Source organism: Delphinus delphis, chromosome 7, assembly GCF_949987515.2.
Source record: "Delphinus delphis chromosome 7, mDelDel1.2, whole genome shotgun sequence".
NCBI lineage: Eukaryota > Metazoa > Chordata > Mammalia > Artiodactyla > Delphinidae > Delphinus > Delphinus delphis.
Genome location: NC_082689.1, coordinates 104,067,986 through 104,092,907, shown reverse-complemented (window position 1 = coordinate 104,092,907; position 24,922 = coordinate 104,067,986). Strand labels below are relative to the sequence as shown.

The 24,922-nt window shown below is 45.4% G+C and overlaps 1 protein-coding gene across 1 annotated transcript in view; it reads left to right on the top strand.

Annotated features, from left to right (window-relative positions):
* Positions 1 to 24,922, top strand: part of CLASP1 (cytoplasmic linker associated protein 1) — a 267,853-nt gene that overhangs the window by 34,930 nt on the left and 208,001 nt on the right. The gene's annotated exons all lie outside the window — the stretch shown is intronic.

Below are 24,922 nucleotides of genomic sequence, written 5' to 3'. Positions count from 1 at the left end.
TCAGAATGGGTCCTAGGAGAACCCTTTGTGAGCCGTCAGCATGATCCCTTGCTTTCCAGTAAGAGCAAGTAGAGTTTTCTTTGATTTTTGTTGGAGCTCAGAAAACCCCTTGTCCTTTAGCGCACTGAGAGAAGGCCAAGCGACCGGATAAAGAGAGGCTTTTATGTGGGAGAGGTTGCAAGCATTTGCAGCCTTGAAGTTAAAGTGACTATCGCGTCTAGCAGTGACTGGCCCTTCATGAAGAGCAAGTGGCTTCACCGATTTTCTCTGGGGGTGGAATTGGCAGTAGGATGTGGGCATTTTACCTGCATTTTAGCTGTTTTGAAGTTGGCCCAGGTACTCAGCCAAGGGCCCTCCGGTGACTTGTGTGTAGAGGCCTGGAGGATATCCTTTAGGTTCCAAAGATCAAGGCTCTTCAGGTGCCCTTGGCGGGTGGGAAGGGCCAGGCGGGGTCCCATGAATGAAAACTGGGCTGGGCTCAAAGTGCTGCAGAGGTGTCGTTTCCCCCCCTCGCCCTCCCCACCTTTAGTTTGTTAAGAAGGTGGCCCCTTTGGATCCGGTTGAGGGGGAAGACAGCGTGGGACATGTGCTAATAGGTGCTATAGACATTATAGACAGTCGGGCTTCCAGAAACAGAACCTTTTGTGATTTTTTCATTGAACCAGTCTTCTGACATGGATTCGGACTTGGAAAGGGTGCTTACAGGATTTCTTTGTTTGCTCTAGTATAGACTGTTTTCCAATTACATTAAACCTTGATCTTATCTAAGAGTCAGCAGGCTTTAGACTGGTTACCTCGGGCCCTAATAGTTCACTTAAAACTCGACATAAAATTTACCCTAATAGTCTTTGAAAGCCGAGCTTAAATTTCCTGTTTCATTCATCTGTTTTATTCATTTAGCTGAAATTAACAAGTGGTGGCTGCTGGGTGGTGGGAGCGTTACAAAGGGGAGGGTGATAGAGACTCTAGTCCCTTACATTTTTGAGGTCTGGGAAGTCTCCTTGTCTGTGTTTGAATCACGGCTCCACGAACCTTTCTGTGTGCAAATCAGGATGCTTCTGGCTGAGAGTAACTGAATGCTGACTTAGTTGACTTAAAGTTATCTATCATAAGGAGATTGAGTAATTTCCATTAAGTCTGCATAGTTAATGCAATGGCCAGGGAAGAAGAATGTCTGCTTGTGTCTTTTACTTGGTACTTGGGAGGAAACCTTCTCTGAAGCTCCCAGCAGACTTTTTTACATCGCATTGGCCAGAATGGCTTTGCGCGCCCACCATAGTATCGCTGGAAATGGACAGGTGTCCACGGTGGCCTTCAGCCATCATGCTCAACCTCCGGTTCCTACAAAGGGGTCCACCCTCCCCTGAGCGAAGCGTGTGGCCCTGTGGAAGAGGCGGGGTACTCGGATGGTATCGGACTCCTGATAGGAAGGAGGAGGTGAGGGATAGGAGTATCAATCAGTATTAAGACTTGGTTCCTGTCTTCAAGGAGCTTGTAGTCTGGGGGGCGGGGGGGCGGAGTGGGCATGAATAAATACGGGAGTGGCTCCAGTCAGTGTTGAGTGTGCAGTAATAGAGATGCACAGAATTTGGTGGGAAGACAGAAGAAGAAAGTAGTAACGTTGTCTGGAGGAGCCCAGAGGTTTGAAGACTGGGTCTTTTTTTCGTAATAGGAATTGCAGAGTCACAAAGGAGTGAAAGGTTAAGACTTGACCCTTTGTGAAGTACTTTCTAAGAAAGACAGCTCGGTGGGAAGGAAAGCAGGAAGAAGGGGTTTGCTGCTGACTCGCGTGCCGTCATGGACAAGTCACTTTACCTGTCTGTGCAGGGCAGGTGTTTGACTACATCTTCTCTCAGGGCCCTCAAGCTCTAATATCTTGTATGACTTCATACCGATGGCTTTGCAGTCAAGGCCATGTCTTGTGGTTCTGATCTGACCCAGTGCTGAGCACCCCCCTGGTCTCTAAGGTCTCTAAGTATGGTGACTATGGGCCTTGTTCACACCTGGAGCCTAGAGCCCGGAACATAGCAGGTGCTCAACGAATCCTGGTTACCTGTGTGAACTCAGGAACTTAGGCATACTCTCGGCAAGTGTTCTTGGTTGCTTTACTGAAATCTGGAAACGTACCGTTTAGGGACCCATACCTGTGTTTTTCCTTTATCGTAGAGCAAGATTTCTCCTTCAGAGCCTGAAGTACACTTTAAGTTTTATTCGAAGGGATTCACTTTGTATTAAATAATTCTCTGAAGCTTGGCTTCTTGAAATTTTTTATTTTTAAATTCAGGACTAAAAAGATAAGAGAGGAAAAGGGAAGTACTTTTGGCTTTCCAAAACAGTAGTGCTTGGGTATTGTTATTCCTTTTCCTTAGCAGGGAATGTAGATGAATGCAAGCACAAGGTCTTATTTAAAAAAAATAGTTGGCTGAAGCTTGAATCACTTTACCTTTGAGTATTTCTTAACATGGTAGACAAATTTGTACCTGGTTTTGATTAAAGTTTAATAGCTATCATTTCTTGCTTATTTACCGTATGCATTCAGTATCTCATTTAATCTTCATAACACCCCTGCAAGGTAGATAGTGGTATCCTAATTTTATACATGAGGTCACTGAAATTACTGAGAATTGCAAGGTAATTTCTACTTGTGATTATGGAACTGGGATTTAAATGTAGGGCTCTCTGGGGACCTCCCTGGTGATCCAGTGGTTAAGACTCCATGCTTGCACTGCAGGGGGCATGGGTTTGATCCCTGGTTGGGGAACTGAGATCCCACACACCACGCAGCGTGGCCAAGTAAATAAATAACTAAGTAATAAAAAAATGTAGGTCAGGCTTCCCTGGTGGCGCAGTGGTTGAGAGTCCGCCTGCCGATGCAGGGGACACGGGTTCGTGCCCCGGTCCGGGAGGATCCCACATGCGGCGGAGCGGCTAGGCCTGTGAGCCATGGCTGCTGAGCCTGTGCGTCCGGAGCCTGTGCTCTGTAACGGAAGAGGCCACAACAGTGAGAGGCCTGCGTACCGCAAAAAAAAAAATGTAGGTCTGTCTGATTTCCTAGCCAGTGTTCCTTTCAGAAGAATAGAGGTCAGCAAACTTGAAGAATAGAGGTAAACATATCAGGCTTGGTGGGCCCTGTGGTCTTCTTGTAAATATTTAACTAGTTTGGGCCATTATGATGCAAAGCAGCCCCAGAGAATGTGTTCATGAATGGGTGTGGCTGTGTTCTAGCAAGACTTAACGTACGGGAACAGGTAGAAGGTCAGTTGGTCCCCTGGACCGTACGTAGTTTGCCAACCCCGGCACTAGCTAGAACATTGAGCACCTACTATGTGTAAATGCTTCTCCTTTACTGGTGGGAACCATTCGTGATTCAGCTGGGGGAAGAGCGAGCCTTATAATTTGCACATAAGTTGGGAATAACGGAGCATTCATTTAGGTTAAATAGAACGCAGTTTGCTTTTGGAGCATTTTAGCTCTCTTGTGCAGACTCATTTTAGGGTCAGTATGCGATCTGCTAGCCTATTGCTGGTTATCTGCTGTGAGCTGGCTGTGATCACGGGTGCCTCTCTACACGGGGTGCTGAATTGAATCTCGGAGACAGAGTGTTGGGTGAAGTAGAAAAGAGTAACTTTATTGCTTTGCCAGGCAGAGGGGGTTACAGCAGGCTCCTGCCCTCGAAAACTAAGTGTCCCTTGAGGAGGAACCAGGACCCTGCCCCAAGGCTGCACTGTTTCCTGGCTGCTCCTCCCATGTCTCTCCAGCCCCTCCCTTCCTGGATTAGCAACCGGTGGAATCTGCCCCTCGGAACTCAGGGAAGGTCATGGAGGCTGAACGGAAGGGCTCCCCGTACCCAGGAGCCCCTACAGGTCCTGCTCAGTTTCAGCTTTGGACTTTCTTAGGTCACCTTGGGGAGTGAGTAGTTGGTTCTTTAAGTAATGTCCTCATACAGGCGGCACACCCTGGGGCTACACTGTGGGGCACCTTTCACCACCCCACCCCACCCCGTTGCTGGAAGAGCTTCGTAAGTCTTCGATGTTACCGTGACCGTGGGAGACACGGAGGAGATGGGAGACTTCTTCTTGATTATGGGGCTTCTTTTCTAGATTAGTCTGACATTAAAAATAAAAAAAACAACAAAAAATTTGAATATGGCTGCCCTCATTGATGTGGTCTCCTCTTCCTGTTTTTCCTGAATAAAACTCAAAGAAAGAGGAAGATGGTGGAGTAGATTCCTGATGTACCACCAGCCACTTTTCTTGTCTCCCCCTGCCCCTTTAGGTGAGAAGGGATGAAGGTAAGAGTGAGCTCACCTGGGGAGGCCACCTGGACCATGGCAGTTGGAGGGAATTGAGGGAGCCTTTCCCAGCTTTCCCAGGTCATCTGAGCAACTTGTACTGAGCCAAACAGCTCCGTGCGTGCAGCCTGGCGGGTTCTCACAGGGCAGGAACGTGCGTGTCTAGTGGGCTGATCGGAACAGAGCATCCCAGTGGGGACCACGTGCTTTTGTGAATATAGTCCCGCAGTCCCTTCTCTGCAGTTACAAATTCCCCAAATCTCTGAAGGCCTAGTGTTCTTCATTTTTCATTTGATGTGGAGTGAACCGATGTGAGACTACTTATGGTCCTCACTTACCTGCTTAGGGCATGTTGTGCTGTAGAAATATTCACGTTTGATGGTGGGTGCTGGCCCAGGTTCTGTTCAAGGGGATACCTATCTATCCATCTATCCATCTGTCCATCTATCCACCTATCCATCTGTCCCTGCCTGTCTGTCTATCTGTCTGTCTAAAATTGTGTGCAGCATTTTACCTTTCTAAAACGTGAAAATTCTGTGTTCCAGAACACATTTGGCCTCCAGAGTTTTAGATAAGTGACTGTGGACTCGTATTTAACATTGTAGAATAATAATAATGACCCACGGTTATGGGACGTTTCCTGTGTACCGGAAGTTGTGCTAAAGATGTGTTCATTTTAACGTATCATTGCCACATGAAGTAGATCTTGTTATCCTCATTTTACAGATGAAGACATTAACGTGCACATAAATCAGGTAACTTGTTTAAGGCGACAGAGCTGGTAATTAAGGTTTCTGGGACTTGAACCCAGGTGTCCATGCAATGGCTGAAGTACATTAAATACTTATCCTGTGCGGGTACTGCCCTGGGGGTGGGTATACCGTGGGAAAAGACAGGCCCGGTCCCTTCCCTCACAGTGTCTGGCCAGCGCTGGGCAGTCTCGCTCTGTCTAAATCTAATATATGTGGACTCCAGCCCTGTGCCCTGTTGTCTCAAGGCCCAGGCCGTGCTGACTTGTATTTGAAATTTGTAGGTTCCCTCTTAACTGAGGGCTTCCTTCCTCCCCACCCTAATGGTCTTCATGGTGTAAAGGGGGGACAGGTAAGGCAGATGAGAGGACAGGGCACAGTGTAGGGTAGGGAATAATCAACTGTTAAATTGCATCGTAGGAGCGTCTGTAAATGCCGTGGTGCCCAGAAGCAGACTGCAGAAGGCTTAGTCTCTCCTTAGCTGCTTTTCGGGGCGCAGTGTGACCCCTGCCCCAGATCAAGTGCCCTTTATGGCTGGAGGCGCAGGTGCTGACAGATACCTGGAGGCCCCTCTGTTTCCCCTTGCCTATCTCTAGAACCTTGGCTCCCATTGAGGCTTTTATTTTCCCCCTTTGCCCTTGAGAGGAGAGCCACAAGATGATTGGATTCAGATTAAGTGACTTCCGTTTCTGTTCTTGGCTTGGTGCTGACCTAGCGGTGAGGCCTTCCAGAGGCTGTTCATTCTTCCCAGGTTTCCCCTGCAGCATTGTCCTGTGGGTTGCAAGAGGTGAATTTTTCTGGGTGTAGTTTAAAAAGACAGGTGCCTCTCGCAAGTAGGAAAGCTACAGTAAGCAGTGCTAAGCAAAGGCAAAAAAAAAAAAAAAAAAAAAAATCCAGGAAAAATTATTGCAAGAAAATTTATGCAGCTTGTCAAATAAAAATGGTGTCCTTAATGTATGTGATTAATGGCATTTCTTCCTGAATATGTGTTTATGTATATGCAAGGGCAGCAAAGTGTATTTGGGAATAATTCATGTTGGAGCATGAACAGTCTGGATTCCCGTCCTGGCTCTGCCACTTAGACTTTTGAGCAGGTCACTCTACTCATCTGTGCAGGGGGTCTGATGATACCTGGTACATAGCATTGTTATAAGGGTCCAGTGAGCCAGTGTACGAAGGTGCCAGGACTGCTTGGTAGCAGCACGTGGTCAGTAAAAGAAGCAGATGAAGATATGTAGTTATTGGGCCCAATGATAACAAGATCCATAGAAAGCGAACTTTTAGGTGGGACTGAGTTAGCGTGCCTGCCTGTAGCCCTTGTCAGCCTGTGCCCCGGAGCAGAGGCCTGGATCTTCTGTAATACAATACGAATCCTTGAACCCTGCACTGTTGATAACAGAGGCTCTGAGCAGAGCAGCCGCTGGCTGGCCGGAAATTCTGAGGGTGAGTTTAAAACCTACTGGCAAAGGCAGTCCACTGATCGAGGACCCCTGTTTTCGGAGGGTTTCACTTGTTCTTTTTAATACTTTGCCTGGTTTCAGAAAGCTAAAATTGAAATAAGGATACATATGATAAAAGAAGTCATAAATTGGATGTCGAAGCAAAAAGGAAAAGAAGCAGCTGGGGTGAGAGCATGGAGCTGACAATGAGGCTGATGTGTACGCATGGCTCACATTTATGAGGCACTCGCGTGCGGGATCCCTGAAGCGCTTGGCGGTCATTGCCTCCTGTAATCGTGAGGCAGGTACCCCGTGACAAGCCCTGGGATTGGTCCCGTTCTACAGCTGGGAGAAGAGCAGTGAAGCAACTTGCCCAGGGTTATATAACTAGAAAGTTATTTTAATCTGGATAGTCTGACCCCCGAGCCCACACCCGCATCCATGCAGTACGGCTTCCTTTATAATGTTGCGACAATATTTATAGCATATTTATCAGAGCAAAAGAGTGTAAGGACATACCTCACAGCTACCAGTGATGACTTTAGGAGGCCAGGTCCTGAGTGAGAGATAAGCAACTCATTTTGTACTTTAATAAAAAACCAACATTATTTAAGATCAGTGTATTTAAAACAGTTCTTTGGCTGGTCCTAATAGAATCATGACAGTATATACTTTTTAAAGTTTTTATTTTGGAAAATACTCAGACCTACAGGGAAGTTTCACAAAACAGTGCAAAGAAGCATTATTTACTATAGCCAAGATATGGAAGCAGTCTAAGTGTCCATCAGTCAATGAATGGACAAAGAAGATGTGGTGTGTCTACACACACACACACACACACACACACACACACACACACACAAACACGCACGCACACAATGGAATATTATATGCACGCACACAATGGAATATTATTCTGCCATGAAAAAGAATGAAATAATGCCATTTGTGACATGGTTGGACCTTGAGGACATTATGCTAAGTGAACTAAGTCAGACAGGAAAAGGCACACCCTGTATGATCTTCTATGTGGAATCTAAACAAAACAGAACACAAACGAAGCTCCCAGGTGGTTGGTTGCCACAGGGAAGGGTCCTCGTTGGGCGAGATGGGTGGAGGCTCAAAAGGCACAGACTTCCAGCTCCAAATTAAGTACTGGGGGTAACATGCAGCGGGTATCGCTTAGTCGAAAGTTGGTGAGAGAGCACATCTTACAAGTTCCCATCACAAAAAAAACTTCCTGTAACTATGTATGGTGATGGATGTTAACTAGACTTCTTGCGATGATCATTTTGCAGCATGTACAAACACCGAATCATTATGTTGTACACCTGAAACTAATGTCATGATACCTCACAAAACAAATAAACCCAAAGCCAGCATACCAGTGCAAAAAATTTCCATGTGTTTCATTCAGACCCCAGTGGCAATACTTCACCACTTGTTTTATCTTCTCTGTATGTGCATTTTATTATCGTTTGTGAGTTGTTAAGACATATTCATGTTTACTAAAAACATGGGCGTTCACTTACGTAGTCTTACACAGGTATCTAGAGCAGGATTAGGATTGATAGAGTACTAATATCCAGTCTGTGAGCCTTATTCATATTTTACCTGTTGTCCTACAAATGTCCTTTATAGCAAAAGAAAAAAAAATTTTCTGGTGCAAATGCAGTCCAAGCTCACAGGCTACATTTTGTTCTCACCTGTAGTCTCCTTTGGTCTGGAGCAGTTCATCACCAGTCTGTCCTTGTCTTTCTTGACTTACTGCTAGCCCGTTTGTTTCGTATAGCCCCTCCATTTGAGCTCGGTGGCTGCTTCTCAGGATTGGGTTAAGGTTATGCGTTTTGGCAGAATACCATGCAAGTGATCGGTGTATCACATCAGGAAGCACGTGGTATCTCTGTCCCACTTGGTGAAAGAGGTGTTTGCCGGGTTGCTTCCAAAAGTCGATATTTTTTCCTTTTATAATTAGTAGGTAGCTTGTGGGGAGATATTTTGAGACTGTAAATATCCAGTTTGTCATCAAACTGTCACCTACTAGCTTTAGTATCCATTGATGATCCTTGTCTAAAATAATTGTTTGGATGCCAAAGGGTGATTTTCTTTTCTTTCTTTCTTTTCTTTTTTTTTTTTTTTTGGCCATACTGCGAGGCTTGTGGGATCTTAGTTCCCTGACCACCCGACCAGGGATCAAACCTGGGCCCTCAGCAGTGAGAGTGCAGAGTCCTAACCCCTGGACCGCCAGGGAATCCCCAAAGGGTGATTTTCTGATTCCATCATTTCTTCTCCATTTATTAGTTGGCTTCATATATTTTTGAAATGTATAACCTTTGTCTATTTGTATAGCAGGAATTAAGTGTATATTTTGATAGTTATTTCCAAAAGGAACTACTGTGATGAAAGAAAAAAATGTTTAAATTTAGTCTTATTTAGGTACATTTATATTTGTAAAGAATTTAAGGCAACCTAATAATTTGTGAACATAATGTGGTGAAGTTTGGTTTGAGCTCTGGGCTTCCTAGCAGCCAAAATAGAAATGGAGAGATGGTTACCTATACCCTTTTTTAACAACTGTGAAAGGAATATGGAAAGGCAGATAACAACAAAATGCCTTCCTGGATGTAGCAGGGTATTACAGGACACTTTGCATGAGGGGGAAAAAAGGAGAGCTTGAAAAACAGATGAGACAGAAGACAGTATTGAAACCGTGCACCTCAGACTGGGACTTGAACCCATGTGCTGGGATTCTAACCCAGCCTAAACCCACTTGAGTCCACGTGGCCGGGACTTGAACCCGGCCAAAACCCATGGTCTTCCAACTGAGATCACACACCTGGTTTCCGGACTTAATGAAGCTCAGGTTCTTGATGTCTCGTAGCAGGAAGAATTCAGTGAGAGACAAAGTGATCGGTAACAAGTGGATTTATTCAGAGAGAAACACACACTCCACAGACAGAGTGTGGGCCATCTCAGAAGGCAAGAAAGGCACCAGGGTATGGGGTTGTCAGTTTTTATAGGGCTGGGTAATTTCATAGGCTAATGGGTGGGAGGAGTATTCCAGGTATTTCAGGAAGGGGTGGGGATTTCTAGGAGTTGGGCCAGTGCCCATTTTTTGATCCTTCCGGTGGGCCTTCAAACTGTCATGATGCCTGTGGGTGTGTCATTTAGCTGGCTGATGTGTTACAGTGAGCGTTTACTGAGGCTCAAGGTCTAGTGGAAGTCGACTTGTCCGCCATCTTGGACCCATTTGGTTCTGATCAGTTTATGTCATGCCCTTGGGCTATGTCATTCTTTCAAAGGTTGTGCCCTGCCCCTTCCGTCCTGTTTTGGTACTGAGTGAGACACAGGTTATTCAGCTGTTCCTGTAGACAGAATTCACCAGCTAGAGTTTTGGGCTAAGGGGAAATTGTCAGATGGCATCCAGGGTGAAAAGATAACCAAGAGCTAGCCGACCCCACTGAGTTATCTTTAAAAAAAAAAAAAAAAAATTATTTATTTATTTGGCTGTGCCGGGTCTTAGTTGAGGCACGTGGGCTCTTCGTTGCCACGTATAGGATCTTTGTTGTGGCACACGGGATCTTTAGTTGCGGCACAAATGCAGGACCTAGTTCCCCAACCAGGGATCAAACCCAGGCTCCCGTCTTGCAAGCGTGGAGTCTTACCCACTGCACCACCAGGGAAGTCCCTGAGTTATCTTTTTAACAGGTTAAGTAGAGGGAGAGTCTGTGACAAGGACCACGGCAAAGAATCCAGAGAAATTGGATGAAAGTGGCTTGAAATAGAGAAAGGGAGGTTGGCCTAGAGGAATTATCTGGCTGTAGCTGATTTTCACAGGGTATTTGGGGTCGGGGCAAAGAGGGCTGTCCATTGTGGACCGTGTGGATGGGGTTCTGGAAGAGCAGGCAGTGCTTGGTGCCAGGCCTGATGGCGGGTAGGGATTTCTGTGTTTAATCATGCTCATTAAAGGCTTTGTGGAAGAGATGGCCTTTGGGCCTTTTCTGGATGAGAGAAGGGAGATGGCTCAGTGACTACACAGAGGAGCATGTGGCAGGCCTCAATAGAGATGATGTTTTGACATAAGCGGCCTGTCCTACACGAGTGAGGCGGGTCCTTCATGAGTGAGGCGGAGCTAGAGTCCCGGGTGGAGGAGCCTGGAGGGGGCCGTAGGGAGTGACTGCCCTCTGGCAACTTAGTAGGACCTGGGAACTGACCCGAGGGGCCATGGAAGCCGTTGAAGGACCAGCAGCTCTGGGTGCTGATGTGGGTGGTGTGGACTAGGGTGATTTAATGTAGCTTTAATGCACTATTTTCTTCTATGAATTTTTAGCTGTCATTTCTTTATCCATACTTGGTTGCCAACATCTAGGCTGTTTCTAGTTTTTTGCACTGAGCATCCTTCAACATACACGTGTATTGCCCTCTTGTGTGTCTCTGCGCTGGAAGTTCTGAAGGGTTGAAGTGTTGGGTCCGAGCAGGCCGTATTGCCCACCCACCGGTGCTGTGGGAGTGCTTTCGTACGTTCCTGGGTCCTGGGTGTTACTTTTTCTCCGAATGTTTTTCCTTTTTGCTGGGCAAAAGATGTCTCTGTGTTGCCAGGCACAGTGTTGGAGAACGTTTCTTCTGCTTCTGACCTTTCAGATAAAAGCAAATCTTAAGAGGATATAAAGTAAATAATTTAATTTTTTTAAATCTCATTTCCCCCTTAAATGCTTGATGCAAATAGGTTCTGTCTGGGCCATCTCAAACATTAGCAGAGTAGGGGATGTCAGTGGTCAGGGGGAGGGAGGCCTGATAACTTGACAGAGTCTACCCTGAAGTGGATTAAAGAAGTGGGGTCTATTTGTTGTTATTTATTCCCATTAGCTTTTGTTAAAAAAAAAAACCCCACAGAAGGAATAAGAGAGTTGTGAGGAAAACACCCACCATAATCCATTTCTTTGGAATGTTCCTTTCCTTTTTCCATCTAGTAGAACCTAAATAGCAGCGCATCTTAACTGGGCTAAGATGGGAGATACTGAAAAGTCACTTTGTTTTTGTTGGACAGTGAGGGTATGTGTCTGATCTTCCTTGATTCTTCATGTAATTGTAGCCTAACATAAGGAGCGTTTTTTAAAAAACAGCTTTGAGAGGAAAAGGATTGATATTAACCTTTCTGCTCGAGGTGAGGAATTTGGATGGACTTTGTATTGAACAGTTAACTCAGCTCAAACCAGTTCAAGACAGAGAGGGCATCATTGGGGCAGACCCCTGGCCGGGGCCGTGGTTTACTGTGGAGAGCGCGCGGGGCCTTGGGGAGGGCGTCTGCTCTGTCTGGCCATTGGCTTCTGGACTTTCCCTTCAGCACTGCCCTCGTGGCCACCATGGTCCCACCTCACATCTTGCGGCCCCGTCACCGGGGCAAGAATCTCTATTCTTCCAGCTGGGAGTGAGACATGCCGCCAAGCCTTTGGCCCACTCGCTGTGGCCAGGCAGGTGTGGCACCGCAAGGAAGTGGTGGCCTCTCTCAGAGCCCTGCACGTCGGGGGCTGGAGGAGGTGGGACCGTTCCCCTAGGAGAAAGGGGGCTTGGCTGGGGGCACTGTGGGCAGTGAGGACCTCATGGCTCAGATTGCTTGAGAGGCTGCAGGGCCCCCGTGGAAGGCCCAGGCTGGCAGTGCAGCTGTCGTACTCGCTGGCGTGGATTTGGGGTGCCGTTGACCTCTGCTCCGCACACTCAGGAGTTGGCGCCCAGAGGTGCCCCGCGCTCCAGGGCTGGCCTGCCACCTGTGCCTGTGCCTTGCTTCTCTCCTCTGATGACCCTGCATTATGTGGGCTTTTCACTGTGTCGTCAGGTGAGAGCTTTTCCATCTTTCCCAGCCCCTTTAAGCTGAGAACTTATTTATTCTTGGTGGTTATTATACTCGTGTTTGTAATTCTAGTACCAAGATGCCGGTGTTTTTAGGGGTATAATGCCACTCTTTCCGTAGTTTAGACATCTGAAGTCTGGATCACTTATGTATCGATGGACGTACAGAGTCACAGGCTGGTTTTTAACGTTTCAGATGTGCATTTGCTTACCGTTTGCCTGTCCGGTTGAAACCATTCTTGGGTGTCTTGTTGTAACTAAGGAAACGGCAGTTAACACGAGTGAAACTGAGCCTCTTACGTTTATGATTTATCACTTACATTTTTCTGAGAGCCAGTTTGGGCCTTTCACTTCTGTCGGAGCTCCCAAATGGAGTAGCTTTACAACTAGGAGGGGAGGGGTGATGTGATGTTCAGGTGATTGATTTGGCTCCAGGCCTGCTTTCCAGCCTCCCGGGTCTGGGCCGCTTCCCTGTGTCAGGGGCTAGACTCCTGCTCTCCTTCCCTGCAGCTCCAGGTCTGTTTTCTCGTCCAGACCTTCTGTTCCCTAGGACGACTTACTTTAGTCAGAGTCAGCCTTCCTGCCTAGTCATGCTACTTTGAGAGAAGTGTGTTCAGAGCAGGTGGGCGAAAGCCAGTGCGCTTCCCAGTGAGTGTTGCTTGGGGGCCGGTGGCAGACGTGTTTCCAGCCCAGCCCCGGGGGGTTGCTCCTGGCTGGCTGTGTGTGGGCCACAGCCCACATATAAAATGAATGAGGAGGTTTAGACTCCCAGGGCCCCGAAGCACAGGGGGATGTGGGCACAGTGGGGACACGCCCACACACCGAGGATAGCTGATATACGGGGACTTTTTTTTTTTTAAAATGCTTATTGAACATACTTGAGTTCAAGAAAACCTTATGTATACGCATCACTGATGTACATAGGGGCTTATATTTTGCTTTAACATCTGTGCTTTAACTCTCCATGTACATCAGTACATAAATGATTCAGACTTCACGTTTTTCAAATACAGGAAGACTACCATAAAATACCGTAGGGCTTCCCTGGTGGCGCAGTGGTTGAGAGTCCGCCTGCCAATGCAGGGGACACGGGTTCGTGCCCCGGTCCTGGAGGATCCCACATGCCGCGGAGTGGCTGGGCCCGTGAGCCATGGCCACTGAGCCTGTGTTTCCGGAGCCTGTGCTCTGCAACGGGAGAGGCCACAACAGTGAGAGGCCCATGTACCGGAAAAAAAAAAAAAAAAAAAAAAAAATACCGTAAAAACACTGGCATTTGGTGCTAGAATGCCAAGGAAAAATCTGGTATGGCATGTGTCCCATTATTAATGGAGTGTTTTTAAGCGGGAGGGGAGCGTTTAAGGGAAAAGAGAATGTTCACATTACTACTGCATTAAGTATTTCAGTGTTGGAAATTTCTTTTGTAACATCTGGCATTAAAAACAACTTTTCTTTTTTAAGGAGACTTTGGGCCCTCAACACTGTTAGTTCTCTACACAGGTCAGCTTTATTCGTATTCGAGATGCATTTCTGCCAGTGTTCTCATTAATAACGGAGCAAGTGGAGCCAACAGGTTGAAGGTGGCGGGACAGAAAGCCATCTAGAAGACGCTCTGAAGAGAAACCTCGAGTGCCTTGGGAGAAGGATTTGTTTTTTGAGGCCCATCGTTAAAAATTTTATTTTATTTTTTAAAATTCATTTTATTCAAGTATAGTTGATTTACAGTGTTGTATTAGTTTCTGCTGTACAGCAAAATGACTCAGTTATATACATTCTTTTCCATGATGGTCTATCACAGGGTAGTGACTAGAGTCCCCTGTGCTCTACAGTAGGACCTTGTTGTTTATCCATTCTCTGTATAATAGTTTGCATCTGCTAGAAGGATTTATTTTTACAGGCTGAGATCTTGATCCCTTTCTATAGAAAAAATTGGTCTGTTTCTTTTGCCAGCCCCCAGACGAGGTCCTCCTGGTTTAGGGCGGCGGTGCACCTCTAGGAATGGAACACCGACACAGGCGAGCTCCCGCGCTCAGTCTCTGTGGAGCCGTGATCTAGAACCCTGCTTTGGCGATTGTTTTCACATCCTCTGGGACCATGGCCTGCCTCTGCTCTGGCTGTTGTTTTTGTCACTTGCCCGCAAATGCTTCCAGGCTGCAGAGATGTTTAGGAAGCCCTTTGTGATGCTGTGGCTTCCACTCAACAGTTCCTGGTTGGTACTTTTCCCCCCTTTTTTTCTAAGGCGGCTCCAGTTCGGTAAAATACATAATTCCTAATGGAAAGTTTCAGAGCCTGGAATCTGGGGCCAGACCGCTAGGGTTAGAGGACATGCTCCTTCCTTTACTCCCCCTCTCCCTGGCTGTGTGATCCTGGGTAGGCTACTTAACCTCTCTAGGTCTCAGTTTTTCATCTGTAAAATGGGGACGGTATCCGTCTCAGGGTTGTTGTGAGGGCGAAAGAGTTCGTACGCAGGCAGTGCTTGACGGGTGCACAGTGCTGCAGGCTTGCTGGCTTTACGATGATTTTACAGCACCCGCTGTGATAATTTCTCTGTGGTGGGTCCAGCACTGTCACCACTTACCTTTGGGTACCCGTTAGGGGGTTTAAATGATCACAGAACAACCAAACAGCGGCAGAAAGAGAGGCCACAGGGGAAGAAGAAGTCTGGTTGCAAAGCAGCCTCGTTTCAGGAGACTGAAGTTGAGGGAGCTTTGCCGTGTGTCTCTACAGGGCACTGGGTGCAAGTTTACTGGCTCCGGCCTCTCCGTGCATTAACATGTGTACTAAGATGGGTTGTGGGCTCTTTCTTTCTTCTCTCCCTTTTTCCCTTCTCAGATCAGCACAGAACTGATCACAGTCAAGAACAAAAGAGAACACCTGTGAGCAGGAGAGGGACAGGGCTTGGGTGGGGAGACAGTAGCCTGATGGGCACTTGGCTGGGGCTCTAGAAGAGGAAGATGGTTTCGCTTGAGTAGAGTTAAAAGTGCGTTAGAGGTGTTTGCTGTGCGTATTTTGTCGAAATGAATAACTGGTGAGGGAGGTTGTGGTAGAGGAACTGTCTGAACGTCGTGAACAGAGTCACCAGGTATTCGACCTCCTGCCACGTATCACAGTTAATAGTAGGTTTTCCTATGCGTCGCTCTTACCCCACTTCCCAGAGGTTGGTTAGCCCAGAGACTCCTCAAGTTTAGGCAATGTCCTCTAGGGCACAGAGCACAGGACTGGAATTTACTGGACGTTTGTAGGGTGGCAAGGCCTTTTCGTCCCTCATTCAGCCTCAGAAAGCTTTGAGGCTGAATCCACCTTGTTCAGGGGGTAAGTTCAGCAGATGCTTGTGAGATAGGAGGGAGGGGAGCACCACAGGGTCTCGTCACGGTGGCTGGGAAACGGCTTGGTGTCCACAGGTAGTGCCTAGAGCACGGGCTCTAGGTGCGCGGGCTTCAGTAGTTGTGGCACACGGGCTTAGTTGCTCCACAGCATGTGGGATCTTCCCGGGCCAGGGCTCGAACCTTTGTCCCCTGCACTGGCAGGCGGATTCTTAACCACTGCGCCACCAGGGAAATCCCATTAATTTTAAAAAGTAATGTGCGCTTGAACTGCGATAAAGAACTGGAAGTTTCTGCTTGCATTCATTTGGCTGGGTCAGTAGTTGAAAGCGGGCCCTGGTGTCTTGCTTCTCCTTTACGTGCTGACCTGCTGTCCTGCTGTCCTGCTGTCCTGAGGGCTTGGCTGCCAGCAGGCTCGGCTTGGGGTGCAGCAGCCTTCTTCCTGAAGTGGCCCCTTGACTCTGCAGTAACCTTTGTGAGACGCTGGTCTGCCTGAGGAGCGCATCTGAGGGTGAAATTCAAGGTCAGCTCCGTAAGATAGCCGTTGCCCAAGTGACACAGTCAGACAAAATGAATCTTCCCTCCCCACATTCTTGGTGCTAGAGGTCAGGGGACGGCTCTGATGCAAGCTTAGAGTAGAAGAGAACGCTTTTTGACTGATTGAGGGCATGGCCTTTCATTTCTAAGTGGTTTAAAGAATTTACGGCCCATTGTTTGTTCATTCCAGAGTCCTAAGGATATGGGTGATATTTTTTCTCAGACAGGAATGTGGGTTTTGGCAGTGACTCTGCATCACAATAACTTGAAAATAACCCAGTCCTTTGGAACCGAAATGAAAATGTGTGACCTCTGTGCACAGGATGTGCGTGCCCATGAAAGAAATGTGTGCATGGTGAATAAAAAGTCATTTGAAACTAGAAATAGTGGCTTTCAGGTTGGGAAAATCTCAAATACCCAGCATTAGGAGAATATGAGAGGTATGTATTTCCACCCGTTGATCAGGAAGATGGTGTACTCCGCTCAAGGGTAGTCTGTAAAGACTTTTCAGTGGGGAAACGCTGATGGGGTGATGTAAAGTGAAAAAGGCAGGAGCAAAATTTATATAGAGCAAGGTCTCAACTGTGCACAAGTGTGTAGAATAAATGATCTGGAAGGAGCTGTGTGAAAATCTGAATGGTATTAATCTATATCGGGAAATTATAGACGATGGGTTTTCCTTCCATGTTCCTGTAGTTTCTAAATGTTTCACAGTAGGTGTTTGTTATTTTTATAAACAGAAATTAAAGAATTTTCTTCTTCAGCTGCTTTTGAGATGATATTGGTCAGGAAGTGATAGGGATGACATACCACGCATGCTGTCTGCTGCAGAAGTCAGACTTGTTGCAAAAAAGCAATGCCTTTGGTAGGCGCACATTTGCACGTCCGAAATTAAGGAGGGTCCCTGGTAGCTTAAAACGGTTCCTTAATTACTCTCTTGGAATTATGGTTACAGTAAAGTAACTTTTAAAATATGACTGATATGCAAGCAGTATTGCAGTTAGGGTCACGAATCCACTCAGCATATTCAACTATGTCAGCCCTACTTTTTTCTCATCAATTTTCATCTAATTGCTTGAAAAAGATGAAAAAAATCTGTAGAAAATCTGTTATGCGTTCAACACAGGAACTGTTTTGATAAGTTTGATGGCTAAGTGAGCAAACATTGGTATGAATTTAGCTTATCTTGATGATTTAGTTTACCCCTCCCCCCCCTTTTTTTTTACATTTATCTTTTTGTGGTGATTGCTGGATTTTATTTCATTTTTGCCTCAGAATTTTGAGACAGAAGATTGTGAAATATGCCATGGCCACATGTTCAGAGGTGATCAGCAGGGCAGTCAGAGGAAGCCAATGCTGGCTGTGTGATTTGATTCCTGCTTTATAGTAAAAGGAGGATTAATACAAGAGGAAAATGCTGATTTATCTTCACCAATGCATACGCTGGAGTTGAAGCTTGTTCTTTGTATATTTCAAGCCGTTAGAGTGGGGATCTTTTGCCCTGAAGGCATGTATTGCCTCTTCCTGTCCCCTTCCCTAACAAAACAGCCTTGGTAACAATTATAATCCTTTAGAGATTGCCAGGGTCTGAGGGAGGAGGTGGGGTGGGGGTAATGGGGAGTGAGTGCTGATGGGTGACGGGGTTCTTCTGTGTGATGAGGGTGTTAGATAGTGGTGATGGCTGTGCGGCCTTGTGCAGACACTGAAAATCACTGAATTGTACATTTTAAAAGGATGAATTCTATGGTATGCGACCGATGTCTCCATTATTTTTTTTTAACATCTTTATTGGAGTATAATTGCTTTACAATGGTGTGTTAGTTTCTGCTTTATAACAAAGTGAATCAGTTATACATAGACATATGTCCCCATATCTCCTCCCTCTTGCATCTCCCTCCCTCCCACCCTCCCTATCACACCCCTCTAGGTGGTCACAGAGGACTGAGCTGATCTCCCTGTGCTATGCGGCTGCTTCCCACTAGCTATCTGTTTTACGTTTGGTAGTGTATATATGTCCATGCCTCTCTCTCGCTTTGTCACAGCTTACCCTTCCCCCTCCCCGTATCCTCAAATCCATTCTCTAGTAGGTCTGCATCTTTATTCCCATCTTGTCTCTAGGTTCTTCTAACCACTTCTTTGTTTTTTTTTAGATTCCATATATATGTGTTGGCATACGGTGTTTGTTTTTCTCTTTCTGACTTACTTCACTCTGTATGACAGTCTCCAAGTCCATCCACCTCACTACAAATAACTCAGCTTCGTTCCTTTTTGTGGCTGAGTAATATTCCATTGTATATATGTGCCACATCTTCTTTATCCATTCATCTGTCTATGGACACTCAGGTTACTTCCATGTCCTGGCTATTGTAAATAGAGCTGCAATACACATTTTGGTACATGACTTTTTGAATTATGGTTTTCTCAGGGTATATGCCCAGTAGTGGGATTGCTGGGTCGTATGGTTGTTCTATTTTTAGTTTTTTAAGGAAACTCCATACTATTCCCCATAGTGGCTGTATGAATTTACATTCCCACCAACAGTGCAAGAGGGTTCCTTTTTCTCCACACCCTCTCCAGCATTTATTGTTTGTAGATTTGTTGGTGATGGCCATTCTGATAGATGTGAGATGATATCTCATTGTAGTTTTTTTTTTTTTTTCTTGCGGTACGCGGGCCTCTCACTGTTGTGGCCTCTCCTGTTGCGGAGCACAGGCTCCGGATGTGCAGGCTCAGCGGCCATGGCTCACGGGCCCAGCTACTCCGCGGCATGTGAGATCTTCCTGGACTGGGGCACGAACCTGCGTCCCCTGCATCGGCAGGCGGACTCTCAGCCACTGTGCCACCAGGGAAGCCCCCTCTCATTGTAGTTTTGATTTGCATTTCTCTAATGATTAATGATGTTGAGCATTCTTTCATGTGTTTGTTGGCAGTCTGTATATCTTCTTTGAAGAAATGTCTATTTAAGTCTTCTGCCCATTTTTGGATTGGGTTGTTTTTTTGATATTGAGCTGCATGAGTTGCTTGTATTTTTTGGAGATTAATCCTTTGTCCATTGCTACATTTGTGAATATTTTCTTCCATTCTGAGGGTTGTCTTTTCTGTCTTTTTTATAGTTTCCTCTGCTGTGCAAAAGCTTTTAAGTTTCATTAGGTCCCGTTTGTTTATTTTTGTTTTTATTTCCATTTCTCTAGGAGGTGGGTCAAAAAGGATCTTGCTGTGATTTATGTCATAGAGTGTTCGGCCTATGTTTTCCTCTAAGAGTTTGATGGTGTCTGGCCTTACATTTAGGTCTTTAATCCATTCTGAGTTTATTTTTGTGTGTGGTGTTAGGGAGTGTTCTAATTTCATTCTTTTACATGTAGCAGCTGTCCAGTTTTCCCAGCACCACTTATTGAAGAGGCTGTCTTTTCTCCACTGTATATTCTTGCCTCCTTTATCAAAGATAAGGTGACCATATTTGCGTGGGTTTATCTCTGGGCTTTCTATCCTGTTCCATTGATCTATATTTCTGTTTTTGTGCCAGTACCATACTGTCTTGATTACTGTAGCTTTGTAGTATAGTCTGAAGTCAGGGAGCCTGATTCCTCCAGCTCCATTTTTCTTCCTCAAGATTGCTTTGGCTATTTGGGGTCTTTTGTGTTTCCATACCAATTGTGAAATTTTTTGTCCTAGTTCTGTGAAAAATGGCAGTGGTAGTTTGATAGGGATTGCACTGAATCTGTAGATTGCTTTGGGTAGTAGAGTCTTTTTAACAATGTTGATTCTTCCAATCCAAGAACATGGTATATCTCTCCATCTATTTGTATCATCTTTAATTTCTTTCATCAGTGTGTTATAATTTTCTGCACACAGGTCTTTTGTCTCCTTAGGTAGGTTTATTCCTAGGTATTTTATTCTTTTTGTTGCAGTGGTAAGTGGGGGAGTGTTTTCTTTTTTAAAAAATTTTTTTATTTATTTATTTTTGACTGCATTGGGTCTTTGTTGCTGCACATTGGGTCTTTGTTTCTTTAGTTGCAGTGAGTGGGGGCTACTCTTCATTGCGGTGTGCGGGCTGCTCATTGCAGTGGCTTCTCTTATTGCGGAGCATGGGCTCTAGGCGTGCAGGCTTCAGTAGTTGTGGCACTCAGGCTCAGTAGTTGTGGCTCGTGGGCTCTAGACCACAGGCTCAGTAGTTGTGGCACACGGGCTTACTTGCTCCATGGCATGTGGGATCGTCCCGGACCAGGGCTTGAACCCATGTCCCCTGCCTTGGCAGGCAGATTCTTAACCACTGCGCTACCAAGGAAGCCCCTGTTTTCTTAATTTCACTTTCAGATTTTTCATCATTAGTGTATAGGAATGCAAGAGATTTCTGTGCATTAATTTTGTATCCTGCTACTTTACCAAGTTCATTGATTAGCTGTAGTAGTTTTCTGGTAGCATCCTTAGGATTCTCTATGTATAGTATCATGTCGTCTGCAAACAGTGACAGCTTTACTTCTTCTTTTCGGATTTGGATTCCTTTTATTTCTTTTTCTTCTCTGATTGCTGTGGCTAAAACTTCCAAAACTATGTTGAATAATAGTGGTGAGAGTGGGCAACCTTGTCTTTTCCTGATCTTAGTGGAAGTGGTTTCAGTTTTTCACCATTGAGGTGGTGTCTCCATTTTTAAAAGAGAAGGGATTCCATATGTGAAGGAGTCCCATCCTTGTCCCACCAACCCCTTTAGTCCTCTCAGTAGTAAATTACAGAGTAGCCTAGTTCTCCCAGAGAAGCCTGGGTTAAGGCTGAATTTTCACAGGCATTTGACATGCAAGTTTAAAAAAATTCATGTGATTAAATGATCAGTCCCATCTAAAATGCTGCTATGAGAAGATAAAATCTATGGACATGGATAATACCATACCTGAAAGATCTGTTTCAGGAGGACCATTATGGGGATGTATTAGTGAAGACTGCCTCTGCTTTAAATTTTAAAATGAAACAAACATGTATTAGGTGTCAATAAATAACTGAATGAAGGAAGAGAAGGGAAGTAGGTGGGTTTTGGACTTGAAAAAATGAGGGGTTTTTTTTGGTATGTTTTAAGAAGCAGTTGCTTTATTGTGGTTTTCAAATGGGGGAAGAAAAAAGAAGAGCTCTAACAGTTTTGAATGTCTAGTTACATGCCAGATCTTGTGATTATTGCTTTCCATATTTTATGCCATTTAAGCACCATAAGAACCATATTTTCAACCCTCTTTTAAATTTGGGAAGCTAAAAATAAAACAAAGAGGGACTTCCCTGATGGTCCAGTGGTTAAGACTTCACCTTCCAATGCAGGGGGTGCAGGTTTGTTCCCTGGTTGGGGACCTAAGAGCCACATGCCTTGCGGCCAAAAAACCAAAACATAAAACAGAAGCAACACTGTAACAAATTCAAGAAAGACTTTAAAAATGGTCCACATCAAAATAAAACAAAAAATAAAAAATAAAATAAAATAACATTCACTGCCCCCTCCCCCTTAAAAAATTACAGTTGTATGAGTGAATGCCTTCAGAAGTTCCCGAAGAACAGTGACACCCAGTGTATCACCCCCCAGAGATGCCCACATCTTGCTGAACATCTGGGCATTTTCTTGTGCATGTAAAACATTAGAATTATATTATACAGGGAATTCCCTGGCGGTTTAGTGGTTAGGACTCCGCACTTTGACTGCGGGGGGGCCCCGGGTTCGATCCCTGGTCAGGGAAATAAGATCCCGTAAGACGCACGTTGTGGCCAAAAAAAAAAGGATTATGCTATACATGCTGTCCTACGGCCTGTTGTGTGTTGTTGCTTTGTTTTACTCAGTGTAAAAAGTTAGTAGAATTTTTGGGGAGATAAAATATGGTTGTTTCTATGGCCTCGTGATAATTCCTTTTTTTGTGTGTGTAATGATTTACCTAATCAGTCAGTCTCCTATTGATAGAGATTTAGGTTGTTTGCACATTTTCACCATTTAAACAACATTGTGATGAGTATTCATGCGTGAGGGCTGTATTTTCCCCCAGCCTTTTGTCATGGGTTTCCCTCCAATATGCATAAAAATAAAGAGAATAAAACTGTGAATCCCACATCCCATCATCCAGGTTCAACAGCTATTAGTGCTCTACCATTCCTGTTTCATCTGTCCTTCCTCCACTTTTCTCCCCCTGGAGTGTTTTAAAGCACAGTCCACGAGTATTATCATTTTAACTGTAAATATTTCAATACATATCTCTAATAAATAAGGACTTAAAAAAAGTACCAAAAAAAAAAGTACCTACAGTGACATTATCACACCCAACAAAATTACTCAAAATTCCTTAATATCATCTAGTAACTACTCTAAGTTCAGTTATCCTCTGTTTCAGAATTGTCTTTTTACAGTTGATTTCTTTGGAATCATATCCAAATTATGTCCTGTGTTACACTTAAATTTTTGTTAAAATTGATGCTTCTCTCCCCACCCCCTCACCTTTTTTTTTAACATCTTTATTGGAGTATAATTGCTTTACAATGTTGTGTTAGTTTCTGTTGTACAACAAAGTGAATCAGTTATACGTATACATATATGCCCATATCTCTTCCCTCTTGCGTCTCCCTTCCTACCACCCTCCCTATCCCACCCCTCTAGGTGGTCACAAAGCACCGAGCTGATCTCCCTGTGCTATGCAGCCGCTTCCCACTTTTTGTTTTTGTTTTTTTTTGCGGTAAGCGGGCCTCACTGTTGTGGCCTCTCTTGCTGCGGAGCACAGGCTCCGGACGCGCAGGCTCAGCGGCCATGGCTCACGGGCCCAGCCGCTCCGCGGCATGTGGGATCTTCCCGGACCGGGGCACGACCCGTGTCCCCTGCATCGGCAGGCGGACTCTCAACCACTGCGCCACCAGGGAAGCCCGCTTCCCACTTTTTATTCATATAATTTATTTGTTGAAGGAACTGTAGTATTTGTTTTGTAGAAGCTCCCTTATTCTGGATTTGACTGATTGCATTTTATGTCATGGTGTCATGTGGCATGTTCTGCTGTGTGTGTCTGGAAAGCTGATAGCTAGACCTGATTCTGGAGGCTCGATTAGCTTCAGTGTTTCTCTTAGTAACGAACGCTTCCTGGTGCTGGCGTGTTCATCCATCTGCATCACATTCACCGGTCCATACTGGCTGATATTCTTACTTCTGGGGATGCCAAGATTGATCAGGGGGTTCGGGTGTCCTCATGGATCCCTCTGTTATATCATCTCTCACTTGTAATGGTTTTTAGGAGCAATTGATGATTGCTGCCTAGATTATTTCATTAGATGGCAATAGGACAGTTTTCTAATTCTATCATTTTCTTTAATTCTATTATTTATTCACTGTGATTCTTCTTTAAAGAACTTTGCCTCATCAACTAGTTGGTTACTCTGAAATACAGTCAGTATAGGAAAGGCACTTTGCCTTATTCTTTCCTTCAGTTTATCAATTTTCAGAACACGAGCTGGTGCCTACCAGCCTCCAAAGATGTCTAAAGAGGGTCTTTTTAGTATTAATATAACTGATGAATTTAAACATATTTGTTGTGTTCAATCCATTGCATTTGAGCATCTTCTTGGTGTCCTATATCTGGCCATAGGAGTGCTTTTAAGTCATGTGAAAAGGGCACAAAGCCAATTTGAAAGGGCTGTTTTCCAGTAAAAGGAATTGGGGTGCCTTAGAGAGATGGCTGATTCCAGGTCTAGGCAGGAATTGTCCAAGATGAGCCTGGGACACCTCGTCAGACTTAAAAGCAAGGAGGCGCTTTTATCAGGTTTCACACTCTATGGAAGATACCTGTCTGTTTGTGGCTCCGCACTAGAGATGAGCTTCTGGGCAGCAGGGACTATGTTTTCTTTTGGAGTCTCATAACCCAGAGCTATCCCTGCTGGAGGCTCTGCATCCCACCGCCACTCCCCAACATGAAAGAAAACAAAACTCAGCTGAGAAGTGCTCTTGGAACTTAAGGAAGGTGCCATTTTCTCAACTGCGGTGGTTTCCCCAGCGGTCTTCCAGGAGCTCTTAGTGACATCCCGAGAGTTGATTCTGGCGACTTGGAGTCCTGGCTTCCTGCAGAGACCTGGCTGTCAGGGCTTTGGGGTTGGCCTTGGCCTGTGTCACACTCTCAGTAGCATCACTCCTCTTGCACTGGAGGCGGGAGTTTGCACCTTCTGGTGTTGGGCGGGGTTTTGATGTGTCTGTCTCCTGTAGTTCATAACATGAAGCTGCCCTGTAGGTCGTGACCCTTGGTTTATTATCTCGACGTCCCTGAAATGCTATTGCTTGAATGATATCAGTTTGGGAGCCTTTGACCTTGCACATCCCCCCAACCTCCTCTAGTGGGAGGAATGAATGTTTACACCGAGTTGTGAACACGTGGTTGTGGACTCGACAGGTTGCCTGACTCTGAGCCTCGTTCTGTCTGCGAGACTGCTACCCGGCAGTGATGCGGGCCTTCCCTCCCCACAAGACTGTGTGTAAAGCTGGAGACCAAGGAATCGTTCACTGGTTTTCTCTTACTTTCTCCCTTTTACTTTGTGGTCACCGAGGTTTAGAATCTGAAACATTTCTGTGCTTTACCTGTAAGTATTTACCTCCAAAGCTTCCCTTTTTGTTGTTAGTCTATGATGCGGCCAAAGTACATAGGGTTTCACAGGACAGAGCTGCCCACTATTGTGTGTATGTGTGTGTGTGTTTTGTGTTGTTTTGTTTTAATTACAAAGGATTCCCTTATTTAAAAAACTGCGATA